The sequence below is a fragment of the Xenopus laevis genome, chromosome 7S (genome assembly GCF_017654675.1).
Source record: "Xenopus laevis strain J_2021 chromosome 7S, Xenopus_laevis_v10.1, whole genome shotgun sequence".
Classification (NCBI taxonomy): Eukaryota; Metazoa; Chordata; class Amphibia; order Anura; family Pipidae; genus Xenopus; species Xenopus laevis.
In genome coordinates, this window is record NC_054384.1 from 81946764 (window position 1) to 81960650 (window position 13887).

The 13887-nt window shown below is 42.7% G+C and overlaps 1 long non-coding RNA gene and 2 other non-coding genes across 3 annotated transcripts; all 3 read right to left on the reverse strand.

Moving 5' to 3' along the window:
• Nucleotides 1-744: 744 nt before the first annotated feature.
• trnaf-gaa lies at nt 745-817 on the reverse strand. The gene has a single exon. It is a non-coding gene; the product is annotated as a tRNA-Phe (tRNA).
• Nucleotides 818-4323: 3506 nt separating this feature from the next.
• trnar-ccu lies at nt 4324-4396 on the reverse strand. The gene has a single exon. It is a non-coding gene; the product is annotated as a tRNA-Arg (tRNA).
• Nucleotides 4397-8671: 4275 nt separating this feature from the next.
• Nucleotides 8672-10392, reverse strand: LOC121396501. The gene is made up of 2 exons (XR_005963072.1): nt 9262-10392; nt 8672-8780 (listed from the first exon to the last, which is right to left on the reverse strand). It is a non-coding gene; the product is annotated as an uncharacterized LOC121396501 (long non-coding RNA).
• Between the last annotated feature and the right edge of the window lie 3495 nt (nt 10393-13887).

Genomic DNA, 13887 nt, shown 5'->3' on the forward strand with positions numbered 1-13887 from the left:
AGTGTGCCATAGGTCTTGCTTAGTTGATAAGTATAGCTTATTTGACAAACTTTGCAGCAGTTATAACATTCCCAACACTGACTACTATGAAGTATAAACTGCTAATATTCTAAGATGTATATCCACTACCTTCAGTCTTTGGCCAGGGCCAGAAGGGGCTAAAACCAGTCTGATGAAATCCACAGTCTGATTTCAGCCCCCTCACCACAAGCAGTATTTTCTTTCTTCTTTGTGTCTGGATGCCATATGTCAGCTCTGGGGTAAACACACTGGGCGAATTTCATCATGAAATGCAAAGTGTTGCATTTCTTCACTAAAATCCCCCAAATGTGTTTGCGTTGGAGCTGACACAAAGCTTCCGGACACAAAAGAAGATACTGCTTGCTGCAAACTGATTTCTGGCCCCATCTGGCCCTAGCCTTAGGCTAATGCTAGACATGTAAGATTATCAGCCTGCAGATACACTATGATTGAGAATCAGCCCCTTCCTTGGCTGCAACTGGAAACGCAGTGTCGGCCCTGGTGCAAACACTTGAAGCAGATTTTGGTGCCAAAAAGTGTGAGTAGGCATCCAACCGACGTAGTGCTTCAGGGTGCAGACAAGGAAGGGGCTGATTTTATCTACAAGCCAAGCTAAGCTATGACACATCTCCAAACATTTGTCTAGGTGTAATCACTTCTGTGCACATTACTGTGAAGTAATAAACCAAAGCAAGCATGTTAAAAAGGAAACCTCCACATCCCTGCCGAAACCCGGGATCGAACCAGGGACCTTTAGATCTTCAGTCTAACGCTCTCCCAACTGAGCTATTTCGGCTGTGGTTAACCATTGCCCCTCCCCCCTGCATACAATCACTTCTGCTCCAAGCCATGCAGACTGAGTGAAGGTCGGTATTGCGTTACATGGCAAACACTTTAATCCTTTCACTGCCAGACAAATTTCCCCTTTAGTTACACTTACCGAGTGACAATTTTTGACCATTTTGTGTTCGTTTTTAGATTACCTGGGAAAATATCTTTCTTTCTCTTTTTTTGGACAATCTAAGATATCAAAATCTTCTGGAATATGTTGGGCTTATTTACTGTCAGTCAGTAGAAATTAAACTACATATTATGTAGTACTGAGGGAATGACACGATGATTGACGGGGTTCTCCAGTTAAATTTGTGCTGACTTGTAAAGTTTTGGTGGTCCGACTGTACCATTTCTCTGATGGAGATAAACAAGCTGAATTTTGGGAGTGCATCACCAGGTTTGCAATAAGACCTTATTTACTACCAGTGCAATTTTGAGTGGAATTACCTCTGGTAACAGCTTCTTCATTCTTCTTTGGCGCATATTCTTCATTCGTCTCCAGTGATGCTTGCTACTTCCTTCTCTGTCGATTCTTGCTTTATCCTACTCAGCTGACACTAGCTTTGTTCTTTTCTGGCTGCTTATCTGTCAGCAGATTGTCCTACTCCTGGAAAACAGGGCCCGGCTAATCCATTAAGTACAGCATGGCCTGGCCCTGCTTAAGACCCCCAGAAAACAATTAGTTGTAGATAGGAGTTCTGTTGGTCCAATAGCAAAAGCTGATGATCCACAGGTTACTGTTATTGTTAATTCCAAATTAGCAGAAGTGAATATTTCAGGTGCTGCCCAATTATCCTAAGGCAGTGATCCCCAATCAGTGGCTCACAAGCAACATGTTGGATGTTGCTGACAGTGGCCTCAAAGTAGGTGCTATTTTTGAACTGCTGTTTAAAAGCAAGCTTTAGTTGCATTAAAAATCAGGTGTACTGCCAAATAGTCCAATAGCCAATCACAGCCCTTATCTGGCATCCCCAGCAACTGTTTCCATGCTTATGTTGCACTCCAGCTTTTTTTTCATTTGAATGTGGCTTAGTGGTAAAAACAAAAAAGGGTTGCGGACCCCTGTCTTATATAAGGAATACACCCCCATAGACCTAAAAAGTATAGAGGGGAGCAAACAATATATAAGACAATAGACGCCTCCCAGAATTCTACCATCTATAGTTCTGGATTGATATAAGAAATACCCACAACTGCAGTTCAGTGTATGGTCCTTAGGTAAGTAAGCTGACCAGTCCATTGGCGAGATGATATAACTACATTTTAAGGGTAACCAGCAAAAATTATGCCTCTAGCAAAGGCTCAAACAAAGGGCTTTGAGAACCATAGGAAGATCCCATGAAGGAGACAAAGTCCTATTCGGAGGGCAAATCTTAATCATAGCTGAAAAGAAACATTTCACTAATGGATCTTCTGCCCATTTTATCTCTGTCATAGCCAAGAGTGCTGAGTCATGAACTTTAAGAGTTCTGTATTGCAGCCCTTTATTTAACCCTTCCTGCAGGAATTCCAGAACCTGAGGTAGAGGTGGTGGAAATATGGGAGTTGCCTTCTCAAACTGCCATAGCAGAAATTTTCCCCAAATTTCATAGTATGTGCTGGACGTGGAGTGCTTCCTTGCTTTAAGCAGTGTAGCCCCCCGTCTGAGAAAAACACAAGACTACAAGTCTCTTGCACTCAGTCTCCGTGCCATCAATGAAAGAGGGTCCAGATGCAAAAATGGGCTTTGGGTCAGTAGACTTTCCTTCACTGGAATCGGCCACGGGTCCGCTATTGCCATTCTCCAGAGCTGTGGAAACCATGGGCAACGAGGCCAGCAGAATCACATCAGTTTCCTCTTGGACTACCTTTAGGAGGTAGTGGCTGTGCCTGGTACACTAGAGATTGAATCGGCTGCAACTGACTTTTCTCCCAGTTGACTAGCCAACCATGTGATTGAAGAAAAGAAACAGCAATTTCTCTGTGCACTTCAGAATCTCTGGAGACTTTGTGGACAGAAAAATATTGTCCAGGTAATGCCAGATAGCCAAACCTTGCTTTCTTAACTTTGCAATCAAGGTGACCAGAACCTTGGTAAAAGTATGTGGAGAGGTTGAAATGGCAAATTAAAGGGTCTGAAACTGAAAATGTCTGTGGCCCACTGCAAATCGTAGAAAACGCTAAAGCCGCTTCACATTCAGGAGGTGGAGATATGCATCCTTCAAATTGATTGATAAGAGCCAGTCTCCTACCTGTACGGCTGCAATAATGGTGTTGATTGACTCCATCTTGAATGTTTAACGGTGCACAAAGGTGCAGTTTCTTTAAATCTAATACAGTGGCCTCAGCCTACCTTTGGTGGCAACATAGCAAATATCTGTGAATATCGAGGTGGGTACATAAGCAGTATAAAGATATATCAAATTATTTTTAAAGGGCGTCTGTTACCTTTAAATATTTTCCCCTACCAGTTGGGGGTAGCAGTGTTTTAAAAACAAAAACAAAACAGGCCCTGGAGATAGGAGCTCCCAGTGAAAGTAGCCATGTTGAGAACATAATGACCGTCTGACATTACACGCATGTGCATAAAGAGCAAATTGCGGGATTTGCTTATTATGTGTATGCATGTGCCCCAGCATGGCCGCTCATTACCCCCCAATCGGAGTGCAGCTCTATTAGCCCGCACATTTGGTGGAGAATAATATTTTAGTCTTTATCAGGAACATAAGTAAATTCAAATTAGAAATTATTAATGGTACTAAATAATGTTGGGCGAATGCGACACATTTCCCTTCACGAAAAACTCGCAAAACGGTGAAAATTTAGCCAAATTCACTGTCGTGCAGCAATTTTTTTCACCCATTGGCAGGGTCGGACTGGGAGGCATGGGGCCCACCGGGGCTACTGCCCCAGGGCCCCCTCCAGCCGCCACTGCCGCTCCGGAGTGCTGCAGGCGGCTAGTGCGCATGCGCGCGGCGCCGCGTTTGTGCGCATGCGCGCGGCGCCGCGTTTGTGCGCATGCGCAGCCCTTCTAGTCTACCGCGACCCCAAACAAAGTGGGGTCGCGCCGCCCCACTAAGTAGCGGAACTGGGCCGGCGGGGCCCACAAGAGCCCGGGGCCCACCGGGGTTTTTCCCGGTGTCCCGCCGGCCCAGTCCGACACTGCCCATTGGAGTCTATGGGTGTCTTTTTGCAGAGGATCCTGGTGAAAAAATTTCGCTCATCACAGGTACTGAAAATGCCTCCTGATCATTAATGGCTTCAATCTCCTACAAAAGGGGCTCCTCTCCCACTTGCCTCTCAAGATAAGTGGTTCAACACTAGTTTTGCTTTATGAACCCCCCCCCTCCTTTCAGTCACAATCAACTCACTTAACTGCATTGGAAATAGCTCATAACATGTTGAGAAAGGGTCAATGTTGTGGCAGCTAGGTTCAATATCTGAAAATAAAGGACAAATGTGCAGAATAATCATAAAACAAACACCAACCACCCCAGATGGGACTCGAACCCACAATCCCTGGCTTAGGAGGCCAGTGCCTTATCCATTAGGCCACTGGGGCTGCTCAGCAAATACTTCCCTAAACACGTATTTCACGTCCATTGTTAACACAAATAGCCAAAACAAAAGAAGTATGTGAAAGCTAGCTAGGGATAAGTAGTATACAGCTTCATCTTTTTTTCTCCTCTGACATATTCAGGAATAAAAATAAATTATTTCCAATATTAAACATTACATTTAAATGAGGATAGTACATAACATATGGGCAATTAGAATCCACTAGGAATCGCGACTATTGCCATTATTAAAGGGATTCGGTCATGATTTTTATGATGCAGTTTTTATTTCTAAATTACACTGCAAATAATTCACTCTACCATATAAAATGTAATTACTGAACCAGCAAGTGTATTTTTTTTAGTTGTAATATTGGTGTGTACACAGCCATCTCAGGTCATTTTGCCTGGTCATGTGCCTTCAGAAAGAGCCAGCTGGAACTGCTTTCTGGCAGGCTGTTGTTTCTTTTACTCAATGTAACTGAATGTGTCTCAGTGGGACCTGGATTTTACTATTGAGTGCTGTCCTTAGATCTACCAGGGAGCTGTTATCTTGTGTCAGGGAGTTGCTATCTGGTTACCTTCCCATTGTTAGATTTCAAAATAAAAGATAAAAAAAAACATCAGTGCAGAATTCTGGTGGAACAGCACTATTAACTGATGCGTTTGACAGTATCCCTTTAATCATATTTTATATTATTTACTTAATGCATGCATTAAGAACTGCAGGATGAGAATTATGGAGTTAAATTGTCAGAAAACATCGTTACTCCATTTTAATGTTAAAAAAAAGAAAGTTGGTGTGAAAAATCTGGAGCTAGCATTAAAATGATAGTTGATTTGTTGTTAAATATGGTCTGGTTTTGACTATTGTGCAAACGCAATTCTGGCTTAACTGCACTTTTGTGGATTTCCCCCATGCTTGCCTTTTGACATTCTTATAAATTATACTTCATCTATAATTTATGTACACATTTATGTACACAGGACTTTTGGGTGCAGGCCATGCCAGTAAAACTCTGGTTCATTGACTCATATCAAATAGTGACTTTGTTAACTGGCCTTCCCCCTTCAGGGACTGTAACCTCTCCAATCCATAATTACAGGAATTGTTCAGTGTAAAAATAAAAACTGGGTAAATAGATAGGCTGTGCAAAATAAAAAATGTATCTAATATAGTTAGGCACAAATGTAATGTATAAAGGCTGGAGTGATTTGATGTATAACAAGCCAGTCAGAACACTACTTCCTGCTTTTCAGCTCTATTGGTTTACACTGACTGGTTACCTTGGTTACCAGGCAGTAACCAATCAGAGACTTGAGGAGGGGCCACATGGGTCATACCTGTTGCTTTTGAATCTGAGCTGAATGCTGAGGATCAATTACAAACTCACTGAACAGAAATGTACCATGTGGCCCCCCTTCAAGTCGCTGACTAACTCAGAGTTATAGAGCTGAAAAGCAGGAAGTTGGATTCTGGCTGTTTTATTAGACATCTGTTCACTCCAGCCTTTATATATTACATTTTTGGCTAACTACCGTATATACTCGAGTATAAGCCGAGTTTTTCAGCCCCCAAAATATGCTGAGAAACTCTACCTCGGCTTATACGCGGGTCAAGCGCAAAAACGGTCGCCGGCATCTAAGAATAGTCCCCGGCGCCTAAGAATAGTCGCCAGCGTCCAAGAATAGTCGCTGGTGTCCAAGAATAGTCTCCAAGAATATTCGCCGGCGTCCAACAATGGTCGCCGCATCCAAAAACGAGACGCCGGCACATCCAATGGGAGCAGAAACCCTCAATTTTTTGATTGAAACTTACCAGAAGCTGCTGCATTTCTCACCCTCGGCTTATACTCGAGTCAATAAGCTTTCCCAGTTTTTGGAGGTAAAATTAGGTATCTCGGTTTATACTCGGGACGGCTTATACTCGTGTATATACGGTAACTATATTAGAAACATTTTTTATTTTGCACAGCCTATTTATTTACACAGTTTTTATTTTCACACTGAACTGTTCCTTTAATGTGGCCACCAGCTTCACAGCATTGTGAGTGTACTCTGTCTTACCTCACTCTACCCTGCTTTCGGCTACAATTCAGGATAAAATTGAAACCAATGACCCTCCCATTCAGTGCAATTCACAACTCTGAGAGTGGTAGTACACGGGAAGATTAATCGCCAATTGACAAATCTTCTCTACTGCAGATGACTAATCTCCCCGAGATGCCTTCCCGCCAGCAAAAATACCAATCACCGCTGGCAACTTTGGAAAACTGAAGCTACGTGTATGCCACCCTGCCGGCAATTCGTATTCTTGCCCTCGGGAAGGCATTTGGGGAGATCAGTCGCCCGTAAAAGAGATTTGTCGCTGGGTGACTAATCTCCCTGTGTGCCACCACCCTGATGAGTACCTGGAGATCATCCCAAAGATACATAGAGCTTGTTACAGTGTTTTGTGTTCTATTAAACTACTCAAAGTGGACCAGATTTTTGCGTCTGGTCACCCAGACACAAAAATCTGTATAATAAAAGTCCTTTTCAAATTAAACATGAAATCCAATTTCTATTTATTATTAAAGTATTCATAGCTGCTGTAAGCTCATTTAAAAATCTCAGTTGTCAATCAAATATTGTCTGCCCCTCCTCTATGCCCTGGGCATAGAGGTGGGGCAGACAATTATTTTCATTTTCCATTCAGCACTTCCTACATGTCACTGTTCTCCCCAAATCCCACGTTCTCTTTACCATTTCATTGAGTAGCCAGGACATGGGGATGGACATCAGGTCCCCCATTTTGGTGCACAAACAATATTTTGAGATGATGGAAGGCTTTCCTTAAAAAGTGTCCACAATATGGCTCCTGCCTGCTTGCTAGAATTTTGAATTCCCAGACTGAAGGAAACAGGATTCAAATAATTTATATAGTGTAATTAAAGTTCATTTTGCTTGACTCTGATAATATAGGATTTTAAATATTTAGCCAAATTCACTGTTGTGCAGCAATTTTTTTCACCCATTGGAGTCTATGGGTGTCTTTTTGCAGAGGATCCTGGTGAAAAAAATTCGCTCATCACAGGTACTGAAAATGCCTCCTGATCATTAATGGCTTCAGTCTCCTACAAAAGGGGCTCCTCTCCCACTTGCCTCTCAAGATAAGTGGTTCAACACTAGTTTTGCTTTATGAACCCCCCCCTCCTTTCAGTCACAATCAACTCACTTAACTGCATTGCAAAATAGCTCATAACATGTTGAGAAAGAAGGGTCAATGTTGGGGCAGAGAACGTGGGAGAGCCAGTGCATGGGGATGGATATCGGGTCACCCATTTTGGTGCACAAAAGATGTTACAAGACTTGTCTTAATAACAGTGTCCACAAAATGGCTCCTGCCTGCTTGCTATAATTATGAATTCCCAGACTGAAGCAAACAGGATTCAAATAATTTATATAGTGTAATTAAAGTTCATTTTTGCGTGACTATGATAAAATAGGATTTTAAATATTTTTTGGGGTGACAGGTCCCCTTTAATACAGCTCAACATAACCACCATCAAGACTTTGTTTGAGCAGCAGATCTAAAAAACCCTGTGTTTCATCTGACTTTCTACTATCACTTGATCTTGGAATTAACCAACCATAGGAGCTACCATTTGCATAGCAAATAAGTTACGATGTTTAAAGGGGAATGCCACAAAAACAAATTAAGCTTTTTGAAAAGTAAACAATTTCAAGTAACTTTGCAATATACATCAATTAAAAAAAAAAAAAGACCATGATTTTAATGGTTTCTGACAGTTGCCTAAGCCTAGCCCCCTGCTCTGCTGCTGATCTTTCTTACTACTTTGCTGAGCTGGCTGACTACTGTTACTTTGTATCAACAGCCATCTGTCCTTAGCCTGCATCCTCCAAACCCCACAATTCCCTGCACATGTGATTTCAATGAGGTACGGAACATCACAGTGCAATGCATTGTGGGTTATGTAGTTCCTACACGCCGTCTGTAAGCTGTGGAGAAATTGTTACAATCTGTAACATCAGTGTTTACTCTCCTTCCCTGCCAGGATTTCATATGATGCAGAAAGAGAAGAACTATAAAACCAGCTGAATTTCAGCATAGAAAATTCATATTTTTTGAAGAAACAGGTAACGGCAATGTGTATATCAGGGTTTTCTGTATTATGTGGGCCTCTATCAAATTTTGGTTTGGAAGTTTCAAAATGTCTGTGGATAAAAAGAAAACCCACACACCCTTATGTACATATAAAACCACATGACTCAAGTCATACCAAAGTAAAAAATCTTTATTCAGTAGAAAATGAGAATTAATACAAAAAACAAACATTTTTCAATGGGTAGAGGAATAACCGGAGAGAGAGATCAAACTTGAAATACCTAGGAGAGGGGAGAAGAAAAGAAAAGTGAAAAACTGCAAAGTACAATGCAGATAAATAGACAGAATAGAGATAAAACTGCTGGTGAGGTTGGTGGTGCCACACCTCCAATAAACCGTCCAACTTTAACCCCTTAACTCCACCCCCAAAAAGCTGGTATTCGCCTCTGTCTGGACTCCAATACAGATATACCCTTTGATCTCTTCACCATAGCCCTAAAGTCAGCAGGATTTTCCCAGAAGTCTAAGCTGGGGATGTGTGCAGTAGTATACATGAGCATCAGACACTGGGAGAAGCTCACACCTGTATCTGCACAGGCAGCTCATGGAAGAGTTCAACCTGGTGCTTTCTCTAGGTCTGGGAAAAGCACATTTGGTACAGACTGACAGACACTGAAGCTGCAGAACCAAAGAGCTAGACCCGTGACCAACACTTGCTGAAGATGTGATCCAAGATGCATTTCATAAACTGCCATATCTCACCTTTGTGTTGTGAAGGCAACAGAGGATACTTGGACCTAAAAGAATAAAGCAACGGGATTAAAATAGAGTTGAGCAAGTTTAAACATGTGACTAAAGAACACCAAAACCTGCTGGATTGTAAGATCTCAGACAGGGACATGGCATATTTACAAACATTGGAGATAAAAATCTGGAGATGTTGCCCATGGCAACCAATCAGCAATAAGATTTAAACAGCCACTTATAAACCAGAAAACAAAAGCAAAGATCTGATTGGCTGCTATGGGCAACATCTCCAGAAATGTATACAGATAATTTTTCTCCAGTACTGAAATGCAGGCAACTCACTGGCACCATCACTCTCCCACCACGTGTGTGCGCCATACATGATGTCATTTATAGCCTGTAATGGAACAGGAGTGATGGGGAAAGCGCTACTGTACAGCTGCTGAACATACACGCACGATACCAGGGATAATAGAAGTATTCAACTTCATAAACAGCAATTTAGAGCGCAAAAATCACATCCTTGGAGACAAGACTTCCTTACCCAGAAGGCTAAGCAACACACGCAAGAAAAAGGAAACAGTGGGTGTTAGAAAACAACAAAGTGCGCGGGTCGAAAGCTTTAGTTTAAGACTCCCAAGCGCAGCACACTCTTCACGTTAGTTAACATAGCGCAGAAAACCACTCACTACCACACGGCCCGCTTTCCTCCAAACAGGCCGCAGCCTCGCAATGCCTTCAATGGATGGCTTTTGGGATCCGCCATCATAGGCCTCATCTCGCGAGATATTGGCGTCGCAACTACATCTATATAGGCGCGGTGACGCAATACGTAGTCGTCAGGGGAGTGGCTCCCGTAGTCGTCTGGGGAGTGGCTCCCACCCCCCCCTCGATTGTACATAGTCTGCTTCCTCGCAGTGTTTTTTTTTTAGTTTAATGGAAGAAATAGAGAAACACTTGTTTCTTGCTGATTATCAATAAAACCACAAATATTTGCAGCCACCAAACACTTTGCTCCTGATAAGGCTGACAAGTGCCTGGTCAATTATTTATCTAGTTAATGTGTGCTCTGAGCGGTCCAGTGCATACCTCCCAACTGTCCCTTTTTCGGAGGGACAGTCCCTCTTTTGACAGCTCAACCCGCAGTCCCTCATTTGTACTGGAAAGTCCCTCTTTTCTCTGCACTGAACAGCCAGAAAAAGAAACAAAGTTTCTCACTTAATTGGCTTTTAGCAGAGAGCCCAGAACAGCTAACAGGTGCAAATAAGATACTTTGTAACAATTTTGAGACACAAAAACACATTTTAGATAAAGAGAAATATTTTCAAACTTTCATAACCTGCCAAATTTTGTAAAACAAACATGGTAATTAAGGGTTGTGGCCACAGAAAGGGGTGTGGTCAAAAAATTGCTGCGCTATGTGCGAAAAAAAAACTTTGTCCCTCTTTTTACTTCCAAAATGTTGGGAGGTATGGAGTGGTTTCTTCATGCAGTCAGATTTATTTGTTCACAACTTGGCTGCAAAACAATGGCTAATTTAGTACAAGGCAAACGTAATCTTCATTTTTTTAGGGATTATTGTTTAAATGTGACGTCAAAAGGCGTCAGTATTTTATACAGGGCAGATTTTATACAATTTAGGGACATAAATGCTTATTTAGGATTATATGGTTGAAATGTACCAGAAATCTTGTCTTTTGACTGGGCCATAACTATGAATAGACAGGAGCCTCTGGTATGTTTAGAAGGAGCACAGTTTAGCTATGGTCTTTTTCTGGTATCAGTCAAATAGAATCCATAGGAAGCATGGATATTGTGAATAAAGGGACAAGCTTTCCATGTTGGGTCCAGGTGCTCATGCCCCAGACCTTCAGCGAAGGGGAGCAACACACAGAAAGCTTAAGTAGCGGACAGGCACCACTCCGGAACACCAAAAATCAGTCAGTCAGTAGAATCCAGGAGCCCAGATTTTTGAAATAGTACAAAAAGTCTTTATTTACATCATGTATAAAAGATAAAAGCCTGACGCGTTTCGTGTCCCCCAAGGATACTTAATCATAGGCTCAAATTTTGGATATTTGGCTAATTTAGTAGAAATCAATTGGTTAAATTGACCAAAGGTGAAATTAAGTTTATTGGGTTTTTTTCTTTGCTCATTGTGCCATCAAAGGGTGCCAGGGATTTTGTGTTTCACAGTTTAGGGGCAGCTTATTTAGAGGCCTGGGTGAAATCGACGAAAACGTATTATTTAGGCTGCTCTTAACTTAAGATTTTAGGTTCCCTATCGGTCTCAGCAGAAAGTTCAGGAGCCCCAGCTCTCATCCATAGTTACCGAAAATAGTGATGTAGGGGCCGACCCTACAGGGGCGGGTTTGGGTCAACTTCGCACTGTTCCTCGCGGATGGCGGACCACCTTCAAATGGCGGCTTCTGACTTCCGGTTTTATAGTCTCGCGTCTGCTCGCCCCTTTTGTGACGTCATCGGCCGGGTGGCGCAGGTCTATAAAAGGACCCCGGAAGCGTGGGTGCGGGCAGGCTGGAGCAGGGCGGATTAGGGTCGGGTGCGGGTCCCAAAAGGGCATTTGTGAAGGCGACACCAGCCATTACCCACAGTTATTTCAAAAACAGACATAAAATAAAGTATGACCTAATTTAGGAGAATTTAATGGTGGAATATACAAACAGCAATCTCTAGTTTTTAGAGGCAAGCTTTATTGTCAGTTCTATGTCATCCATGATTACAGGGTTTCAGCTCTGTAAAAGGGAGTCAGTAGCTGCATATACTAGACAGTCTCTACTGTGCGATTGTTTTCTGGTCTGTTTGCAGCCATGTTTTATTGTATGTTAGAGTTTATTTTAGCAATGAGCTGTTCGTATGACGAGATACCTGTTTTTTCCCCATGTTCTGGCTATTGATCTCTATTAAGACCTAGTGGTTCCACTATTAAAACAATCTATTACCATTAAGTAATTGCATAGTTTTCCAAATTTCTACCATTTATGAAACATTGTCCTTTGTTCATACATTTTAGTAGCTCCCACTCCCAGTCATACAGCTGTTTATCTTGCAGGGGTGCACTACTGTACAAGTAGTCTGAGTATCATTTGTTTCTCATCTCACTTTAATATCTCTCCAAATCTCCACTTTCTATATTACACACCCATACATGCAGCAACACTGGGTAATTGTCCAAAATTATGCAAGGAGGTATTTTTAAGTAATTCCCAAGGATCTCTGGAGGAGAGAATAGATTTCCTTCCAGACGGTGAAGCATCTTGTGTGAAACAGACTGAGAAACAGCCCCTGCACTAGGGTTGCCACCTGGCCGGTATTTTACTGGCCTGGCCAGTAAAAATTATACTTGATGCCAATGTTATTAATAGGAAAAAACAGCACGAATATAGGAAGCCCAGTATTTTTTTTCCCAGAAAAGGTGGCAGCCCTACCCTCCACTCAGGGCTGCCATCAGAAATCGCAGGGCCCCATACAACAAAATTTCCTGGCCCCACCGCAAGCCCCACCTACAGGTCCACCCCCCACAACAGTTAAAAAAAGAAAACATTTGTTGGTAGGGTTCCCACATGTTTATAAAATATAAAAAAAACAATTGTGGTCAGGGCCCCCCCCATTAAAAAAACATTTGTGGTCAGGCCCCCCCATTAAAAATATTTCTGGTCAGGCCCCCCCCATTAAAAAAAACATTTGTGGTCAGGCCCCCCATAAAAAAAATTGTGGTCAGGGCCCCCCATTAAAAAATATTGGTAGCTAGGACCCCACATGGTAAAAAAGAAAATTGGTGGCCAGCCCCCCCCCCCCCACATTATAAGAAAATTGGTGGCCAGAGCCCCCCTTAAACGTCCATGTAAAAAAAACTTGCCCCAGAAGTTTAAAAAAAATTGGTGCCCAGCCATCCCCACACAACAGGGACCACAAAGGGTTACCTTTAGGGGGCCCTGCATGTTACACTTTCTTCATTAGTGTGGCCCACCTGCTGTAAGTGAGCCGCCAACTACAGAAGGGAGGAGGGGAGCATAGGTGGCTGCATCTTCTTCCCTTATTGGTCACAGAATTTCAAGTCCCGGTAAAGCTGCATGGTGATTGGATGAGCTGGAGGGGAAGTTTCAAACCTCAGCTATCCAATCCCTGAGCAGCTCAACCGGGACTTAAACTCTGTGACCCATAAAAGGAAAGTAATGGACAGAAGATTCCTCCCCCTGTGCTCCCGCCATGCCTTCCCAAAGGTGGCAGCTCTCAGAAAGCAGGGGGCCGGCTAATCAAGTAAGTGCGGAGTGGCGGGGCCCCCCTTACCTCCGGGTCCCATACAACTCTCCCCCCTGATGGCGGCCCTGCCTCCACTCATATCTGCTCTCTTCTGTGTCTGTACTAGCCTTAGAGTTGGCCCGGGTGCAGACACACTGAGTGGATTTCAGTGCCAAAATGCCTACTCACAGATTGGACGGCATCAATGAGTTGATATTGTTCTTGTCCCAACAGGAATTTTAAATCTGCCCGATAGATATGTGGCAACTAACTATATTAGAAACATTATTTATTTTGCACAACCTATCTATTTACCCAGTTTTTATTTATACACTGAACTGTTCCTTTAAGAAGCAACATATGGATTCCCTTAACCAGAAA